This window comes from Notolepis coatsorum, assembly GCF_963971535.1.
Source record: "Notolepis coatsorum genome assembly, chromosome: 13".
NCBI classification, from domain to species: Eukaryota; Metazoa; Chordata; class Actinopteri; order Aulopiformes; family Paralepididae; genus Notolepis; species Notolepis coatsorum.
In genome coordinates, this window is record NC_140177.1 from 14284613 (window position 1) to 14301713 (window position 17101).

The following is a 17101-nucleotide window of genomic DNA, read 5'->3' on the forward strand; positions in this document are numbered from 1 at the left end:
GAATCAAACCATAAACAAGGTGGCCTGTTGGGATGTTAGATCCTAATGTGAAAAACTGATTTTATATGTCTGAGGAGAAGACTGGTTGATTGATTGATTGATTGAAAACTTTATTAACAGATTGCAGAATGGGTACAATACAGTACAGCTCAATACACACAATTGTTAAGGGGATGCAGACCAGAGAAAGACTTTCGTCTTGTTTACATCAGGGTCCCCCATTTTCAATTCATCAGGACATATATGACATACATGACATACAGATAGTCAGTACTGCTACATCTATACATTTATGACATACCAGATTTGCAAATACAGTACTGTTTGTGATACAGAAGGAGTCAAGAAAAGGGAGTATATACATTTGACGTAGAAACTGTACATTGGAGGAGGTTGGGTGGGGGGGGTTGGGTACATTGGGATATTGACAACCATACTGGGTAATTTACATTGGAGGTGGTTGGGGGGGGGGGGGGGCACACTGTATAAACAAGCAAAACTGTACATTGGGGGGGGGGGGGAGGAGACACTGTACAAACAAACAAAATTGTACATTGGACTATTGACAAAACCATACTAGGTAAATGACTGTACATTGGAGGGGGTTGGGTTAGGATATTTACAGGGGCCAGTGTTGAATTGCAGTCTCCCGTAGGTGTCCCTTGAGAGAGGTTTTGAAAGTGGGTAGTGATCCACATTCCTTTACAGCTTTAGGTAGGGCATTCCACATTGATGTGGCATAATTGCGAAACGTGTTTAGTCCCTTATTTGAGCCGAATCTGGGTTTAACATGATTTGTGGAGCTCCCTCTGGTGTTGTGATCGTGGTATTCACTGACCTTTGGGAAGTATTTTGACATGTACATGGGTACCTTGGTCGTGTAGTGTATCTTGTAGACCAGGCCCATTGCAAGTTGCTGTACTCTGTCGTCTACTCTAAGCCATCCTAGGTACTCATCATCAGGTCCACATACGGGCCTCCCATCTTCATCTCCACAAAGTACTGGGGGGGTCTACTGTATGTGAGACATATTTCCTTTAGAGTGAAAGAAAAATTATATATGTGAACAAGTATGTTGTGTGCCAGGTTTATGTGCAGTCATGGTAAAGTGAGAGGTGACGGGTGGACCACCACCCAACCTCCTCCAATGTAGTTTCTTCCCCCTCAAATGATATACTCTCTTTATAGACTCTTTTTGTACTCTTAAACAGTACTGTATATTTATAGATCTGGTATGTCATAAATGTCTAGATGTAACAGTACTGTCTATCTGTATGTCATATATGTTATGATGAATTGAAAATGGGAGACCCTGATGTAAACAAGACGAAAGTCTTTCTCTGGTCTGCATCCCCTTAACCATTTCACGGCAGTGAAAGGGTTAACCTGCTGTCGTGTGGCAGTGAAAGGGTTAACCGTTTGGTAGTGCGGCAGTGAAAGTGAATTTTAAATTTGACAAACAGGTCAGCGCCGTAGTCAAAAACAGTTTTTACCACCTTAGACTCCTGGCGAAGACAAAGGCATACCTCTCCCAAAGTAACCTAGAGACGGTGATACATGCCTTTGTCACCACTCGCCTTGACTACTGCAATGCCCTTTACACGGGCATCGACAAATCCTTGCTTCGCCGCCTACAACTGGTGCAGAACGCAGCCGTGTGCCTCCTCACCAAAACAAAAAAACATGAACATATCAGCCCAGTTTTGGCCTCGCTCTACTGGCTGCCTGTCCGCTTTAGGATCGATTTTAAATGAGCCCTAAATGTTTTTAAATCACTAAATGGCATGGCTCCTCCCTATCTGTCTCAACTCCTGCACCGCCACCCCCCCCACCGATCCCTCAGATCAGCTGACCAGCTGCTACTGGTGGTGCCTAGAACTAGGCTCAAGACTAGGGGAGACAGAGCTTTCTCCACCGCAGCGCCTAGATTGTGGAACAGCCTCCCCCTCAGCGTACGGACCGCCCAGACCGTGCAGGCTTTTAAATCACTTTTAAAAACCTACCTGTTCTCCTTGGCCTTCCCCCCCACTTAATCACCACTAGACCCCTGGCCCTTCTATCCTCTTTGTTTTACTGTGTCCTACCTGTTTTTATTACTTTCATTGCTTTACTATGTTTTTAATCTTATATCTTGCATCATATTATTTTGTTTTTATTACTTTCATTGCTTTATTATGTTTTTAAACCTTATATTAAATCTTGCATCACATTATTTTGTTTTTATCAACCTGCCTGTGAAGCACTTTGGTGCCAGCTGCCGCTGCCTGGAAATGTGCTATATAAATAAAATTGACTTGACTTGACTTGACTTGAAAGGGTTAACAATTGTGTGTATTGAGCTGTACTGTATTGTACCCATTCTGCAATCTGTTAATAAAATGTTCAATCAATCAATCCCCTTTCACGGCAGTGAAAGGGTTAACCTGCTGTTGTGTGGCAGTGAAAGGGTTAACCTTCTGTGTATTGTCGCAGTGAAAGGGTTAACAGTTTGTGAGTGCGGCAGTGAAAGGGTTAACAATTGTGTGTATTGAGCTGTACTGTAAAATGTTCAATCAATCAATCAATCCACAAATGTAACAGTACTGTATTATCTGTATGTTAGATTCGTATGTTGTGTATCACGTAGCGAGAGAGTAACACGTGTCTAACTCTTGTGTCTCTGCTAATGTCGCACTAGTAACACGTAGCGAGAGAGAGAGCGAGAGAGCCCCCCCCCCCGCTTCATCCGCATGTGCAGTAGTACACCGCACAGTACAGGCCCCCAACGCACAGTACAGGCCCCCAACGCACAGTACAGGCCCCTCCTATGTATGGGGTTGCGGCACTGCAGATTTATGCTATTGCTCTGATTGCCCTTCATCTGAGTATGTTTAAAGGGGCACTTCACAAAAAAATAAAACAATGTTGATTTATTTCCCCACATAATCTCACACACGTCCAAAAACTCGAAACAGTTTTGCACATGTTCATTTAGTGGGACAGTTATTGAGAGTAAATTAGTTTGAATATGGCCACCAGTGATTGGGAACATTGAATCTTTGTGTTGTGTTAAATCACAGCTCAATTAAATGATAAGGTAGCAGTCTGTATGAGACATGGTATTGCTATTTTTTTTCATCTACATGGTGCTGTAATTAACACAAGGATTCAATGTCCCCAATGACATCACTGGTGAGTGGTGACCATATTCAAGCTCATTTACTCTCAACAACTGTGAAACTAAATTAATGTGTGCAAAAGTGTGTAGAGTTATTGGACATTGGATTATGTGCAGGGTGACAGTGGCTCGAGAGGTAGAGCAGTCATCTGGCAATCCGGAGGTTCCCGGTTCGATTCCTGCTCCTCCCGGTCAGCGTGTCGATGTGTCCTTGAGCAAGACACTTAACCCCTAATTGCTCCCGATGAGCAGGTTGTATGGTTGCCTCCACCGTCAGTGTGTGAATGTGTGAGTGAATGGGTAAAATGTGAGTAACAAATTGTAAAGCGCTTTGGATAAAAGCGATATATAAAAAAGCTGCCATTTACCATGTGCAAAATAAATCAGCCTTGTTTTTGCTGAAGTGCCCCTTTAATATTTCCCCCATTATACTGAAAGACAGGAGAAGGTTAACCCATGGTATGCCAGTGCCTGTGTGCAGTAGATCATCTTGTACTCGTGAACATGACCTCATATATTCTCGTAGCCACAGTGATAATCCTCAGCATGTGTGCAGACATCGCTGCAGTGAGCTGTGAAGGTGTCAGCTTGTCAGATACCTGTGTGTCCACTGGGGCAGTTTAGGAAGGCTGGACATGTGTGATAAGAGAAGAGACACGACTGGCAGTCTGGCTGTTTCATTAGTGTCCCCTTCCTTCCTTCCTTCCTTCCTTCCTTCCTTCCTTCCTTCCTTCCTTCCTTCCTTCCTTCCTTCCTTCCTTCCTTCCTTCCTTCCTTCCTTCCTTCCTTCCTTCCTTCCTTCCTTCCTTCCTTCCTTCCTTCCTTCCTTCCTTCCTTCCTTCCTTCCTTCCTTCCTTCCTTCCTTCCTTCCTTCCTTCCTTTCTTCCTTCCTTCCTTCCTTCCTTCCTTCCTTCCTTCCTTCCTTCCTCCCTTCCTTCCTCCCTTCCTTCCTCCCTCCTCTATTCCTCCTCCCTTCTCCATCAGTCTCTTAACCACTAGATCAGTCTCTAGCAGAAGCACTGGCTGAGGCCTAACAGCTTCCACTACAGCCAGGACAAAGACACCCCTGCCAGACTACACTACAGCACCAAGACACCCCCTCCAGGCTACACTACAGCACCAAGACACCCCATCCAGGCTACACTACAGCACCAAGGGTGAGCAGCTTTAAGTACCTGGGGGTCCACATCTCAGAGGACCTGACATGGTCAACACACATAGACACAGTAGTAAAGAAGGCGAAACAGCGCCTCTACCACCTGAGACAGTTAAGGAAGTTCAGAGTATCGGGGAAGATACTCCAGTCCTTCTACTCAGGAGCTGTAGAGAGCATCCTGACCGGAAACATCACTGCCTGGTATGGAAACAGCACGGCACAGGACAAGAAGGCCCTACAGAGAGTGGTGCGCTCAGCCGAGCGTACCACGGGTATTGCACTACCCCCCCTGCAGGTTCTATACAACAAGAGGTGCAAATCCAGAGCCTGCAGGATAATGAAAGACCCTCACCACCCCAATAACAGCCTGTTTCAGCTGCTGAGGTCAGGCAGACGCCTGCGAACCCCAGCTACTAGGAGAGAGCGGCTTAGGCTCAGCTTCTTCCCCCAGGCCATCAGAGCCATGAACAATGAACATTGAGTGCTCAGAACATTGAACTATCCACACACAAGCACACATGAACACACACACGACACGCACACTGTGCACGCTCACACACGAGTAGCCACTTAACACTTTAACATGAGCGGGCACACACTCATGTCGCACACACGCACACTTATGGCCAAAGGAAAGGACACTTTAAATTAGAATAACAGGAACAGTGTATTGCACTACCAAAGCTAACTAGCATGTCCCATATGCTCTGTAAATAACTATGTACAGATACCGAGATGTCACTCCATGTTACCTGTTACCTGTTTACTGCACAATGTTGTTTTTTCATTTTGATTCTATTATATGTACCACTGTATTGCACATCGTTGCGGGCAAGACCACCCGCATTTCATTGTATACCTGTATGCCGTGACAATTAAAACTCTTGACTTGACTTGACTTGACAAGACACCCCCTCCAGGCTATACTACAGCACCAAGACACCCCCTCCAGGCTACACTACAGTCAGCACCAAGACACCCCCTCCAGACTCCACTACAGCACCAAGACACCACCTCCAAACTCCACTACAGCCAAAACCAAGACACCCCCTCTAGGCTACACTACAGCACCAAGAGACACCCTCCAGACTACACTACAGCACCAAGACACCCCCTCCAGGCTACACTACAGTCAGCACCAAGACACCCCCTCCAGACTCCACTACAGCACCAAGACACCACCTCCAAACTCCACTACAGCCAGCACCAAGACACCCCCTCCTAAGGGAGCTAAGGGAACCATGGTGAGACATCGAATTTATCAAACCAATTAGGAGATGAGAATAAGTAGTACATTTTTGGTCAGGCTGAAAGGCAAGAGTAGTCCTTTAAAGTAGGGTTGATCAAACGCCATAGGTCAGTGAGACCAGTATCATGAGCCCAAGTCCTAAGGGCATTAGAGGACTGTTTTTGGTCATATTTTTCCGATGGACCGGATCTGTCCATCGTGGAGTCCCAGCACGCATTGAAATCACCAACCACTATGAAAGCGTATTTGTGGAGTTCTAACATTACTCTGGTGATTGTCTTGTAAAACTCTGCATAAAATGTATTAGGGGCATATCATTTTTTTTCCCTGTGAGAATATTCAACCTTTGCCATTGTTATCATCCCCTCCGTATCCGGCCGCACACCCAACACCTTGATCTCCAGATTACGTCTTGTCACTATAGCGACACCTTTTGTCTTGTTGTTGGCAGAGGATGAGGAAATTAAAGAGTATTGTCGGTTCGCCAGTCTTGCTACATCAGCTATCATTAGATGAGTTTCACTAAGAAGAGCTATGTCAATATTCTTTCTCTTTAGTAAACAAAGGATACTGGTACGTTTATGAGGTGTGTTTAGCCCCCCTGTGTTCCATATTAAGGTATTTAATTTAGCCATGGTTGTAGTTGTCTATGTGAAAACATACCAATGCAGCCATGCATGGATCGAGGAATGCAGATCCCGATAAGTCCGGCCGGTCCAACCCATGATTTTGGAGGAGGAACAATTACACAAACACAGAACAACAATACAATACCCTTATTCAAAAAGTCAATTAAACCCCCATTAGTCTTAAAGTGACCTCAATGATTAATACAGTCAGTCAGTGATTCGAGCATGTTCACAGTCCGTCTGACCAGGCACATTGGTTGGCAATAACAATAATACTACAAAAGCAAAAACATAAACATGACAACCGGCCAACCCGATAACGTTTTATAAATGAACCTCAACACTACTGACATAAGCTACTCCTAAGTTAACAGTTCAGTAATCATGAACATAAGGCTCATGGCTAGCTAACAACCAGCCAAACATAATAAGTACACTGTAAAAAAAATTATGTTTTTTCGTGGGAAATTCACTGTATTATTTTACAGATTACTTTTGTTTTTCTACTTTAAGTGTAAATGCCATAAAAATACAGTAAATTACCTTTTATCAAAATATTAACCATTAAATAAAGGTTGTAATCTGTGTATTTGATTTTACTGTAATTTGACATTAAGTATTTGGCAACCATTGATGGCAGATATTTACCGTTTTCTTGCAGCTTTTTTTCGTACAGTGTAGGTAATACAAAATTATATAGATCTACAATCAGCACCATTTAACTAATAAACTGCATTCAGCTGGTTAGTATGTTAGCATCCTCAATGCACCCGACCACAGATCACGCTAACTCCCGCTGCCCAATGATCCAGACACTTCATAAACATTGCTTAACCTGTTAGTTCACATGTAGTCAGACCACCTGGTCCTGTGGCCTGCACAACATCAATCCCAAACAAATATTAGTTTAACCCTTTCACCGCCACACTGCCAAATGTTTAACCCTTTACTATCACACATGATAGTAAAGGGTTAACCTTCTGTGGTGTGGCAGTGAAAGGGTTAAGCATGAGCTAACAGTATAGTTAAAAATATTGTAGCAAGATATTTGGAAAAAAATTAAAGATTAGTGGTCAATAACCATTGTAGCAGGAATGTTGGGCTGCCCATCGCTAGCCAAAAAGTGAGCTACTGTAGTTGCAACACAGTATGTCAGTTCGAGCACATGTCCATGTCCGGTTAGCTTGAATGAGCACGAGGTTCGCCTATGTAATAACCATAGCTGAATAGCCTATGTAGCCATTTAGCTCAATGTTGTATATCTGCATCATTCGCCGTCCAGCTATAGCCAGCCATTGTATCGGTTCCCTGCGGGCCAGCCCAATGTTACATCAATGTCAAAAACACAAGATTATTTTAATACTAAGCCTAGCTTAGCTTAGCCATACCCGGTTCCATACCACGCCGTTAGCATTCACTCCAGGTCATCCTCCAGGTTCAAATATTCTTCGGCCTCGACAAGCTATCGAAACCTCCTCCGTTTATGGACTTTGGTCCTTACCGGACCTCGCTAGGTTAGCCTGCATTCTGATCAGCTCCGTCTGCCTGTTGATCAGGGCCCTCTCCATGTGCCGCATCCACTCGTTCCGTCCCATGGTCTCCCTCGTGAGCGAGGCAACCTCTCCAATGCTAGCAAAGGCTCCCGTGTGAAGCGTCCTCACCTCATCCATCCCCGGTTCAATAGCCGTTCCTATCTCCTCACCGATTGACGACAGGCGTCCAAGTACTTGGTTGGTTTTCCATTGATGCCACAGATTCGGGTGACCTCTTTTGCCTGGACATGTCCTCTTTTCACACCTTGTCCAGGGCTTCCGGAGAGGGGGGGGGTTATAAATTCATGAAAATGTCCGGGTTTCAAAGACCTGCGGTGCGTAAAAAGATGCTCGCCTGACATATCGTCATGTAACTCGAGAACCGAGGCATGGAATTGGTCGAGTGAGGTGGCATTCGAACGGCAACAAATAGATCTTTCGAACAATATATGATATGTTCAGCGGAAAATGCAGCCCGAGCTGCTAGACGCTCGCAAAGTGCCGTGACTTGCGTGCGTTCTGCGCACGGGCATGACGCCTGACGCGGTACCCCACCGGTTAAGATTAAAACGTACATGGACACAGAAAAACATTTTTAAAAAGCTGTGCAAGGTGAGAGTTCATCTGCAAAGTTTCACCGAATTCTTTTTTAGACCCGAGAAAACAGAGGAGGCTGTAAATGCGTTTGCATTTCATACTGTGACACATTACAACAGCTATACAGATGCATGGATTGGAAAAAAACTATTTCCAGACTCTGACACTGCCTAAATGTTTAGTAGCCTTATATTTGGTTCATGGTGCCTCAAAATGTTTTTGGTTTGATGTATGTAATAAACATAGGTAATAAATATGTCATGTTCACTAATGGAAAGTTATGCAAATGTACAAATCCAAAACTGCATAGTGCACTTTAAAAATAATTAGATTAGTATCTTTGTGAGGTTACTGTTTTATTATTTACATTGAAAAGATACAGAAATAATATGTTAAAGCTGGATTCTCTACAGAAGAGGTATTATTTAGAACATTTTTCATATCTTTTTGTTATTTATTGTTGTCCAGTAAGACTTGAAAAGAGAGCTATTATTTTGTTACAGGTTGATTTTTAAGTTATTCTTGTGCCATTGGATTTCTTGATGAATTGAAAATGGAGGACCCTTATGTAAACAAGACGAAAGTCTTTTTCTGGTCTTCATCCTCTTAGCAGTTGTTTGTATTGAGCTATTGTACCCATTCTGCAAACTGTTAATACAGTTTTCAATCAATCAATCAATTGAAATTTGTCAGAGAGATAATTTTAGGCATAATAAAGCATGTTGGTTGTTGAGTAAATTTGGTCTGGTGTGTCTTTTCTTATAGAGAGATATTATTGTGTTATATAAAATAATATAAATAATAATTTTCTATCCATACAGAGGAGGCATACTTTAAATATAGTATAACAATACGGCATATTTGAGTAAACTTTGAGTATCATTATGTATCTCGAGGCTGGCCAGCATGTCCTCTTTTTTGGAAATCCAAATATGGTCACCCTACCATATAGATGTCGCTATGATTTTGCCAACCAGTCGATATTCGAAACCAAAAATAAAACAAAGACTGTAGGGGTAAAAAGGTATGTTTTACAAAGTATATGAGAGCGGCTGTGAAACACGTCTTCACCCCATGTCGCCTGGCTCCGCCCCCAGGAATATCTTATCTTATCTTACTACAGCCAGCACCAAGACACACTGTGTGTGTGTGTGCGCGTGCGTGCGTGCGTGAGTGTGTGCGTGCGTGTGTGCGTGTGTGCGTGCGTGTGTGTGTGTGGGTTGTTTTGCTTTATGTATTGTATTTTCTGCATATTTGTATTAAGGACCCCCTTGAAAGCGAGATGGCTTATTTCAAGGGGTTTATCCTTCTTATAGATTTCAAAAGTAAGTAATGACTAAGTAAAGACTTTGACAGAGGCTGTTACAACCCTGTCTTACTGGTACAACCCTGTCTTATATGTTACAACCCTGTCTTACTGTTACAACCCTGTCTTACAATACAACCCTGTCTTACTGTTACAACCCTGTCTTACTGTTACAACCCTGTCTTACTGTTACAACCCTGTCTTACTGTTACAACCCTGGCTCACATGTTACAACCCTGTCTTACTGTTACAACCCTGTCTTACAATACAACCCTGTCTTACTGTTACAACCCTGTCTTACAATACAACCCTGTCTTACAATACAACCCTGTCTTACTGTTACAACCCTGTCTTACAATACAACCCTGTCTTACTGTTACAACCCTGTCTTACAATACAACCCTGTCTTACAATACAACCCTGTCTTACTGTTACAACCCTGTCTTACTGTTACAACCCTGTCTTACATGTTACAACCCTGTCTTACTGTTACAACCCTGTCTTACAATACAACCCTGTCTTACTGTTACAACCCTGTCTTACTGTTACAACCCTGTCTTACAATACAACCCTGTCTTACTGTTACAACCCTGTCTTACAATACAACCCTGTCTTACTGTTACAACCCTGTCTTACTGTTACAACCATGTCTTACTGTTACAACCCTGTCTTACTGTTACAACCCTGTCTTACTGTTACAACTCTGTCTTACTGTTACAACCCTGTCTTACTGTTACAACCCTGTCTTACTGTTACAACCCTGTCTTACAATACAACCCTGTCTTACTGTTACAACCCTGTCTTACAATACAACCCTGTCTTACTGTTACAACCCTGGCTCACTGTTACAACCCTGTCTTACTGTTACAACCCTGTCTTACTGTTACAACCCTGTCTTACTGTTACAACCCTGTCTTACTGTTACAACCCTGTCTTACAATACAACCCTGTCTTACTGTTACAACCCTGTCTTACTGTTACAACCCTGTCTTACAATACAACCCTGTCTTACTGTTACAACCCTGTCTTACTGTTACAACCCTGTCTTACATGTTACAACCCTGTCTTACTGTTACAACCCTGTCTTACAATACAACCCTGTCTTACTGTTACAACCCTGTCTTACTGTTACAACCCTGTCTTACTGTTACAACCCTGTCTTACTGTTACAACCCTGTCTTACTGTTACAACCCTGTCTTAGAATACAACCCTGTCTTACTGTTACAACCCTGTCTTACTGTTACAACCCTGTCTTACAATACAACCCTGTCTTACTGTTACAACCCTGTCTTACTGGTCTTACTGTTACAACCCTGTCTTACAATACAACCCTGTCTTACTGTTACAACCCTGTCTTACTGTTACAACCCTGTCTTACTGTTACAACCCTGTCTTACAATACAACCCTGTCTTACTGTTACAACCCTGTCTTACTGTTACAACCCTGTCTTACTGTTACAACCCTGTCTTACTGTTACAACCCTGTCTTACATGTTACAACCCTGTCTTACTGTTACAACCCTGTCTTACTGTTACAACCCTGACTTACAACACAACCCTGTCTTACATGTTACAACCCTGGCTCACTATTACAACCCTGTCTTATTGTTACAACCCTGACTTACTGTTACAACCCTGTCTTACTGTTACAACCCTGTCTTACATGTTACAACCCTGTCTTACATGTTACAACCCTGGCTCCAGTCCACCAGCATAGCAGATGTATGACCAGTATATCAGATGAACTGAGGTGGGATCCACAGCTGGGCCTTTTTCAGTTGGCAGGAATCAGTTGTTATTATTCCTATGTAGTCCCATAAACCAATGATTTGCTTGCGAGGCCTGTTTGAAAATATTCAACATGATGACGAGGAAAGGTGCTAAGTACTTTATTAATCCCCTCAGGGAAACTGCACCGACTACAACCCTGTCTTACTGTTACAACCCTGTCTTACTGTTACAACCCTGTCTTAGAATACAACCCTGTCTTACTGTTACAACCCTGTCTTACTGTTACAACCCTGTCTTACAATACAACCCTGTCTTACTGTTACAACCCTGTCTTACTGGTCTTACTGTTACAACCCTGTCTTACAATACAACCCTGTCTTACTGTTACAACCCTGTCTTACTGTTACAACCCTGTCTTACTGTTACAACCCTGTCTTACAATACAACCCTGTCTTACTGTTACAACCCTGTCTTACTGTTACAACCCTGTCTTACTGTTACAACCCTGTCTTACTGTTACAACCCTGTCTTACATGTTACAACCCTGTCTTACTGTTACAACCCTGTCTTACTGTTACAACCCTGACTTACTGTTACAACCCTGACTTACTGTTACAACCCTGTCTTACTGTTACAACCCTGTCTTACTGTTACAACCCTGTCTTACTGTTACAACCCTGTATTACTGTTACAACCCTGTCTTACTGTTACAACCCTGTCTTACTGTTACAACCCTGACTTACTGTTACAACCCTGACTTACTGTTACAACCCTGTCTTACTGTTACAACCTTGTCTTACTGTTACAACCCTGTCTTACTGTTACAACCCTGTCTTACTGTTACAACCCTGTCTTACAATACAACCCTGTCTTACTGTTACAACCCTGTCTGTCTTACTGTTACAACCCTGTCTTACTGTTACAACCCTGTCTTACATGTTACAACCCTGTCTTACAACACAACCCTGTCTTACATGTTACAACCCTGGCTCACTATTACAACCCTGTCTTATTGTTACAACCCTGACTTACTGTTACAACCCTGTCTTACTGTTACAACCCTGTCTTACATGTTACAACCCTGTCTTACATGTTACAACCCTGGCTCCAGTCCACCAGCATAGCAGATGTATGACCAGTATATCAGATGAACTGAGGTGGGATCCACAGCTGGGCCTTTTTCAGTTGGCAGGAATCAGTTGTTATTATTCCTATGTAGTCCCATAAACCAATGATTTGCTTGCGAGGCCTGTTTGAAAATATTCAACATGATGACGAGGAAAGGTGCTAAGTACTTTATTAATCCCCTCAGGGAAACTGCACCGACTACAATGTATGACGTATAATAATAATAATAATAATAATAATACATTATATTTGGTGGCGCCTTTCACAACACCCAAGGTCACCTTACAGATCGTAGAAAAAAAACACAGCAAGGCAGTTAAAAGTCAAGGTTAAAAAATAAAACAAACAACAGGAAGTATAAAAAACAGTGAAGTTAAAATAACAAACAAATAAACAGCAGGGGGTATAGGACAGTGACAGAGGTTATAGTGATTATACGAGTTTGAACAGATGGGTATACCATGCCAGTTAGGGTACCTTGTGTATACTGTTTACTTTTACTCTTACTCATAGTATATATTCAGATAAAAATTATTTATTGCCTATATTCATTGTAACATATAATATAACGGATAGGGAATACAGACCCTCATCTGCACCTTTGTTTACACTGTTTTTTCTTTCTTATATTTTTATATTCAGATCTAAAATTGTATTGCCTATATTTATGTATTTCTAATATTACCCTGCCTGCCCTACCCTCCCCTCCCCCATGTTGCTATGACGCCAGAATTTTCCCAAGGGGCTCAATATAGCAATATCTTATCTTGTCTTATCTTATCTTATATGCCTCTGAGAAGCTCACACATGTCACTCGGGAGGAGCGGTCCAGTGGTTTTGCAGGTAGGGGTCCAGAGTGACACGCCTCGGGGGGGGCGGGACAGAGATTTACGATGCGCAGCTGCTAGTGACTCTGCATGGCTATTATGACCTAGTTATGATGCCCAGCTGCTCGCGATGCTGCGTGGCATTATGACCAGCCTTAATATTAGCACGAGTTTATCGTTGACATTCAGCCCCTGTCCCTTTAGCTTTCCTTAGCATTCTATTTCGAGAACGGGAGATTTGTTTCATCCAGGGGAGACTTCAGAGATCTGGTCCAAAGTGGAACACTGGAGCACACAGATTAAAGGCAATAAATTGTATTTACGACTAGGTGTCAACGCAGGGTGCATCTTCATCAGAGTCGAACAGGAGGCAGTGATTCACTTGTACAGTATACAGTGTACCCATCCATCATTAGGGACTCAAACAGGCTGGACACATGGGGAGAGGCGCAGCCTGTCAACCTCTCCTCATGTTTCCAACCGATGCTGTTTGAGTCCCTAATGACCAGGGGATTATTTAAGTGAATGTCTCCCCACACTGTGTGACTCCGATGAAGACGCACCCTGCGTCCAAACGTTGGTCGTAAATAAAGTTTATTTTCTTTGTGTGCTCCAGTGTTCTACTTTGGACCAGATTTGTGTTGTTCACCTTAAACCCCCCCCAGCCTCTCTATGTAGCTCCCCTGGGGTCCTGCTGTCTTAGTTCTTATCTCCACACCTGCATCATTATTAGTTCTTATCTCCACACCTGCATCAGCATTAGTTCTTATCTCCACACCTGCATCATTATTAGTTCTTATCTCCGTGGGCTCCTGCTACAGCCCGTCGGACCCAGCGGACGAGGGAGGCAGCGCGGATCTTCTAACTACCGCAGAAATGGACAGTGTATTCTCTTCCAGAGGACTCCATATCACTCATCTCAACGTAAGAAGCTTAATCAATAAAATGGACGAAATCAGAATAATGTTTGGAAATAGCAAAGCCGCAATACTAACTTTCTCTGAAACAATGCTGGACAGTTCCATAAATGACTCTGAGATTGAAATAGAAAATTACACTGTCATACGTAAAGACAGAAATAGAAATGGGGGGGGTGTATGTGTTTATGTCCGAGCGGACATTTGTTTTAACATGAGGCCCAAGTTAAATCACAATGATATCGAAGCAGTGTGGCTTGATATCATTTATCCTAAAACAAAACCTCTCTTAATCGGTGTCCTCTACAGACCTCCAACTCAAAATTCATTTTATGATTTACTGGAAGAGAGCTCAGTGGATCTTTGTAAATCTGAGGTGATTTTGATTGGAGATTTGAATACCAACACTCTTAAAAAAGATGCACCAATCTTTAAATCATTCAGAAATTACTGCAACCTATACATGACTTAAATCAGCTGATCACTCAAGTCACAAGAGTCTGCTCTTCCACACAAACCATCATTGATCTAATTCTGACATCAGACCAGACCAAGATCTCTAGAAGTGGCGTGATAGAGTGCAGTCTAAGTGACCATCACATCATTTTCTGCACTCGTAAAATTCACAGACCTGTAATAAATTGTCACAACACAATCAGATTCAGATTCAGTGAAGCCTTAAAAACAGCTCTGGACAAAGTAGATTGGACAAATGTACTAAACTGCACATCGACAGAAAAAGCTTGGTCATGCTTTAAAACCACCTTCCTTTCAGTTATTGACACGCTTGCACCCTCAAAGGTGACCAGGGTCAAAGCTAGAACAGAGCCCTGGGTCACTGCCAAGATTCTAAAACCCATTCTGCAATCTGTTAATACAATTTTCATTCAATCAATCACCGTGTAGATTGATTGATTGAATGACAATTTTATTAACAGATTGCAGAATGGGTACAATACAGTACGGCTCAATACACACAATTGTTAAGGGGATGCAGACCAGAGAAAGACTTCCATCTTGTTTACATCAGGGTCCCCCATTTTCAATTCATAATGAATTGTAAGTAAGTGTGCAACTTGCTCCGTGCAATCCATTCTTTGTAGATCTAGCCCTTAGTCTAACACTGAACGTGCTCCTTCTATCAGCCAAGTCCGTGTGTAGTGGGTGGGAGGGGTTGTCAATGATGGCGTGGAGCTTAGCAAGGCTCCTCCTCTCCGACACCACCGCCAGAGAGTCTAGCTCCACCCCCACCACGTTACTGGCCTTCCTGACCAGCTTTTCCAGCCTGTTTGCGTCCCCTGCTCTCAGTCCACTGCCCCAGCAGGTCACAGTGTACAAGAAGGCGCCCGCCACCACTGACTCGTAGAACATCCTCAACATCCTTGTACAGACGTTGAAGGATCTCAGCCTTCTGAGGAAGTAGAGTCGGCTCTGGCCCTTCTTGCATGTTTAATATCCTAGTTAAGGTTTATATGTATCAAGGTCTTAGCTGATAAGATGTTTATATGTATCAAGGTCTTAGTTGATACAATGTTTATATGTATCAATGTCTTAGTTGATAAGATGTTTGTATGTATTAAGGTCTTAGCTGATAAGATGTTTATATGTATCAAGGTCTTAGTTGATACAATGTTTATATGTATCAATGTCTTAGTTGATAAGATGTTTGTATGTATTAAGGTCTTAGTTGATAAGCTGTTTATATGCATCTTCCTATCCCAATCACTTGCCTCAATATCCTGGCTAATATATCCTAACATATCCCAGTGATCAATATCCTGGCTAATATATCCTAACATATCCCAGTGATCATTATCCTGGCTAATATATCCTAACATATCCCAGTGATCAATATCCTGACTCATATCCTAACATATCCCAGTGATCAATATCCTGGCTAATATATCCTAACATATCCCAGTGATCTATATCCTGACTAATATATTCTAACATATCCCAGTGATCAATATCCTGGCTTGTGGTAGTTGGTATTAGGCGATGTGCAGAGCACCCCTATTTTGCCTAAAATGGTACAGTCCCTATCTGTTTTCGGCTTCTCTTGCGCGCCAGTAAACAGCTCGAGACGACAGAGCCTCTGTCAAACTGTCAAGCGGGAAAGCCGGACACCTACGTTTTAATTTGTTTAGTTCGGTGTCTTAAACTTGTATATTTAACATGTAAATGTCTTTAGGTTGGGCAATATGAGTATTTAGCTCCTCTGGTCCCCTTTATGCTAATGTTATATGTCTTCTTGATTTGCCTAGCTAATTCTCTCTCCTTGGTGCGATGTTGGTGGGACTTTGTTTAATTATATATGGGAAAGTAACATTGAATATGGTTGATTCCGTGTTGGTCTTGCTAGCTGCTAGTTGCTAGCTCTTGCTAGTTATGGCAGTTAACGGTTTAGCTGGTGCGCGTGCCAGGGCCCACGTAGGGGAGAACGGGGGACGTTGTCACACGGGTAGGTTGTCACATTCATTATATTTCACCACCAGAGGGTCCTGTCTCCCATATTTTGGTATTTAAATGTCCAGAATTGGGGTCAGAGTTCACCTACATTGTCATTGTTGGAGTGAAACAGCTGAACTTGAGGTGAGAGGACTTTTTGTGTTTTTCATGTCCATTTGTAAATATTCCGCTCCTCAGTATTTTTCTTCTAGGCTCTTACACAATTGGTTTATAATGAAACAATTATTACCATTAGAAAGTGTGAAGGGATAGCTATAGTTTAGATTGTTGTTAGCTAGCTAACTAGTTGTTAGATGGCTGTTAGCCTTGATGCTATCAAGACATTCCAGTTGGGGTTGGTTGTCACATTTTCTTTGGGGTTGGTTGTCACATGGAGTGCCCGGACCCTACATTTGGCATCAC